A 4,861-nucleotide genomic window follows, 5' to 3' on the forward strand; every position below is an offset into this window, starting at 1 on the left:
AAAAAAAAAAAACTTATGAAAAAAGATACAAAATAGCCTTTATAGTTTCTCCGTTTAAATTTTTTGATTATCCAGAAAATTAATAATCAATATAAAATACCATTTAATGTGGTTTTCAATAAAAAGGAAAACTTAAAAAAAATGATACAATACTTACTACAGTGAAACCCGCTTAAGTAACCAACATTTTTGGGCACCGTNTCTCCGTTTAAATTTTTTGATTATCCAGAAAATTAATAATCAATATAAAATACCGTTTAATGTGGTTTTCAATAAAAAGGAAAACTTAAAAAAAATGATACATTACTTACTACAGTGAAACCCGCTTAAGTAACCAACATTTTTGGGCACCGTGAATATTTTAATGTAATCTGAAGAAAATCCCTCTCTTAAGTACCTCGCCGCTTATTTACCCAACCCTCCTAAGTATCTCAATTTTTCGTACCCCATTTACCATTTACCTATAATTTTCCTCTTTTAAGTGCTCTTTTAAAATTCCTTAAAATATTTACATATTTTGAATCTCAGGGGCAGCGTTACANAGATATTTTTCTTGAGAGATGCAAAATGATTTAAGAAATTTTGACAGTAGAAAATGTCTTTTCCATTTCTTGTACGTTATTTTATTAGGATTTTTCGTTTTTCTTGAGAGCTGCAAACAGCCCTTTATAAGGCATTTGTTAGGGAACAAACTGTGTTTTAATTGAAAAACCTTAAAAATTACTAAATAGTTATAAGTGGCGAACATCATTTTGAATTTGCTCCGAAATGCTAGATATGTCCACCACTGTATGTATTTATAAATATGTATAATCAATGACTTTAAAGAATTGAATTCTTATTAAATATAAACATTGCTTTATCGATTTCTTTATAAAGTTTTTGTTTATGTGTTTCAATAATTCTACAATCTTGGTTGTAAACTACGTATACTTCATTAAATGTTCATGTTTTATTCGAGGATTTATTAATTTAAGTTAACAAGAAGAAGTAACTACTTTAATATTTATGAGCGGTTAAGTACCCGTATCGACGTNCTCCATTTCTTGTACGTTATTTTATTAGGATTTTTCGTTTTTCTTGAGAGCTGCAAACAGCCCTTTATAAGGCATTTGTTAGGGAATAAACTGTGTTTTAATTGAAAAACCTTAAAAATTAGTAAATAGTTATAAGTGGTGAACATCATTTTGAATTTGGTCCAAAATGCTAGATATGTCCATCACTGTATGTATTTATAAATATGTATAGACAATGACTTTAAAGAATTGAATTCTTATAAAAATTACAACATTGCTTTATCGATTTTTTTATAAAGTTTTTGTTTATGTGTCTTTGAAGTCTTTGCGGATTATCTGTGTGAGCTTTCTTGAACACCGAAATCACTCATTCAAAGAAGTCCTATTGGCACATTTTTTTTTTTAATATATTCAAAAGGCACTTTTGTTTGGCGGATAGGCTCCTTAGGGTATCTTTCCACAGCTACCCTAGAAGGATTAGCGCACCGCACAGGAAGTCAAAATTGTATACCTTGCGGACTCCGTTGGTTGGCTGGGCTTANAATTTAAGTTAACAAGAAGAAGTAACTACTTTAATATTTATGAGCGGTTAAGTACCCGTATCGACGTACTTAAACGGGTTCTTTTAAGTAACTCAAAAAGGTGAAATTTTTCGTGAGGTACTTAAGCGGGTTTTACTGTAATTATAAATAAAACTAGGAGCATTTTGAGCCTCCTCTTCGGACCTTTTTCGAATCACGAAAGCACTGCGTCTATGTTATCTTCGGATGATTTAAGGAGTGCTCTTAAAAAATCCTAGACGCACGAAGTCTTTGCGGATTATCTGTGTGAGCTTTCTTGAACACCGAAATCACTCATTCAAAGAAGTCCTATTGGCACATTTTTTTTTTTAAATATATTCAAAAGGCACTTTTGTTTGGCGGATAGGCTCCTTAGGGTATCTTTCCACAGCTTCCCTAGAAGGATTAGCGCACCGCACAGGAAGTCAAAATTGTATACCTTGCGGACTCCGTTGGTTGGCTGGGCTTATTCGCCGATAAGACACACACAACACAGCTAACAAATACGTGTGCGTCAAAGTATATACATAGCGTACATATGTATTCAATACCACAGTGCCACACAACACAGAAAAGGTGACTCATAAAATACCCGTATGTTAAAGCGAAACGGATAGATTTGAAGCGAAAATCAATACTATCGCTAGTAGAATTTTCACGAATTTTCTGAACTGCACAGCTAGCGGGTATAAATAGGGCAGCGCTAGCCAGCACGCCAACATTTGTACTTTGGCCGTGCAGCAGAGTGTTTATAGAAAGAAATCTTGAAAAGTGTTAAAAGTTAAAGAAAGTGAATAAATTGTTTTTTTTTGCTTGGGTTCAGCGGTTTTCAAAGAAGAGAACAGTGTTTTTTGAGTATTGGTTGAAAAATGAAGTCTGCAAAAATGGTTAACGGAAGTTGGTGTTTTTGGAAGAAGTTGCAAGTCTTATTAGAGGAAGATGATCCCGGTTAGCTGAGATGGCGTTATTATACAATGAGTACATTGAGCATATATGGANGTGCCACACAAAGCAGAAAAGGCGACTCATAAAATACCCATATGTTAAAGCGAAACGGAAGATTTGAAGCGAAAATCAATACTATCGCTAGTAGAATTTTCACGAATTTTCTGAGCTGCACAGCTAGCAGGTATAAATAGGGCAGCGCTAGCCAGCACGCCAACATTTGTACTTTGGCCGTGCAGCAGAGTGTTTATAGAAAGAAATCTTGAAAAGTGTTAAAAGTTAAAGAAAGTGAATAAATTGTTTTTTTTTGCTTGGGTTCAGCGGTTTTCAAAGAAGAGAACAGTGTTTTTTGAGTATTGGTTGAAAAATGAAGTCTGCAAAAATGGTTAACGGAAGTTGGTGTTTTTGGAAGAAGTTGCAAGTCTTATTAGAGGAAGATGATCCCGGTTAGCTGAGATGGCGTTATTATACAATGAGTACATTGAGCATATATGGAAATAACATTACCTAAGAGAGGAGGCTAGGCAAAAAGACAACGCATGGAATTTTACTTCTGGTCTGCTGGCTTACCATAACTGGTACATATACATATCTGTCTGCCCGCAAAGATCTGACGTAATGCTGAGGAAAGTTTTTGCGTTGCTAGGATCTGTTTAGGCAGGATGACTGAGATGTACTCTTGACTGAGAGGAATCTATGGGCAGGCCAGGCAGGAATGTGTTGTTGAGTGAAGACATACAGGCAGGCAGGCAAGGCAAGCAGGCAAACACGTACAGCCGAAGGCAGAAAACTGCGTTGAGGATGGTGTGTGTGTGTGTGTTGGCCACAAATGGATGTGGAAAATGAGTAAGGTACACAAAAGTGTTCTGGCGTTAATTTTTTATATATACATATACATATGTAGATATGTAATATTTAGACAATTTTATATATTTAACGATTTATATTTTACGTACCTAAATACCTACATACCTATATAATTGATATATTAGATTTTTTTTTCTCCTAACGTCATATATGAGTCATACCTTTTTTCGTATCTAAAAACTGCGTCGTACATATCTGAACTGCCATTTGTTAACGCCGCGTTGCGAAATTGGAATTTTCCATACTAGGTGCGCACTTCTGTATCACAAGTATTTTTTTTTTCAGTCATATGTATACATAATGTATAGATACATAGTTATATACTTAGTACGAAAATTATGTATACGTGATTCTCTACCTGGTGACGAATTTTGTGTATACGCAAAAGTTTCCACACCACACAAGTCTACTTTCGTTTCACTCACTCCAAGCTATTATTTTAAATGCAGCTGCGTAGTTTATTGCTGTTATACATACTATATATTTAATATATACCTACACTCATACATATATGAATAGTTTCCTGTATACATACACATTTACGAAGATCTCTCCGACGAATGTTCTAGAATATTTTCTACGATACATATGAAGTAGCAGCTGCCTTTTTTTGTGATACAGTTCTTATTCAGGCATATAAATTGGATCAGTATGCACTAGAAAAATGCTAAAGAATCCATTCCCATTTCTTAGATTATTCTTTCTCCATTCTACTTGCGTATTTCTCCACAAAATTCGTATGTTTTTTTTTTTAATTAAGCAAGGACTTTCGATACCAACACTCCATTTTTAGGAATTTACGGAATGACATTTCATAGCAATTTTCTACAACATTAAGTTAAATATTTTTTTTATCAAGTTGACGTACCCATCCATATTAAATTTTTTTTCTAAAATATTCTACTCCACATTGATGTTCCATTAATTCTCTCTGCTAGTATATGGCATGATAAAACCATATTTTTTTTGCATATAACGCTACCATNATACTTAGTACGAAAATTATGTATACGTGATTCTACACCTGGTGACGAATTTTGTGTATACGCAAAAGTTTCCACACCACACAAGTCTACTTTCGTTTCACTCACTCCAAGCTATTATTTTAAATGCAGCTGCGTAGTTTATTGCTGTTATACATACTATATATTTAATATATACCTACACTCATACATATATGAATAGTTTCCTGTATACATACACATTTACGAAGATCTCTCCGACGAATGTTCTAGAATATTTTCTACGATACATATGAAGTAGCAGCTGCCTTTTTTTGCGATACAGTTCTTTTTCAGGCATATAAATTGATCAGTAGCAGCTGCCTTTTTTTGTGATACAGTTCTTATTCAGGCATATAAATTGATCAGTATGCACTAGAAAAATGCTAAAGAATCCATTCCCATTTCTTAGATTATTCTTTCTCCATTCTACTTGCGTATTTCTCCACAAAATTCGTATGTTTTTTTTTTT

At 33.7% G+C, this 4,861-nt stretch overlaps 2 long non-coding RNA genes across 2 annotated transcripts; one reads left to right on the forward strand and one right to left on the reverse strand.

The window, feature by feature from the left end:
- Positions 1-2,595: 2,595 nt before the first annotated feature.
- LOC108382172 (uncharacterized) lies at positions 2,596-3,360 on the forward strand. Its single transcript, XR_001849664.1, has 2 exons — positions 2,596-3,099; positions 3,168-3,360. It is a non-coding gene; the product is annotated as an uncharacterized LOC108382172 (long non-coding RNA).
- Positions 3,361-3,541: 181 nt separating this feature from the next.
- LOC108382173 (uncharacterized) lies at positions 3,542-4,855 on the reverse strand. The gene is made up of 2 exons (XR_001849665.1): positions 4,413-4,855; positions 3,542-3,746 (listed from the first exon to the last, which is right to left on the reverse strand). It is a non-coding gene; the product is annotated as an uncharacterized LOC108382173 (long non-coding RNA).
- Positions 4,856-4,861: the final 6 nt, after the last annotated feature.

Source organism: Rhagoletis zephyria, unplaced genomic scaffold (assembly GCF_001687245.7).
Source record: "Rhagoletis zephyria isolate East Lansing unplaced genomic scaffold, Rhagoletis_zephyria_1.1 Rzeph_scaffold_25597, whole genome shotgun sequence".
Classification (NCBI taxonomy): Eukaryota; Metazoa; Arthropoda; class Insecta; order Diptera; family Tephritidae; genus Rhagoletis; species Rhagoletis zephyria.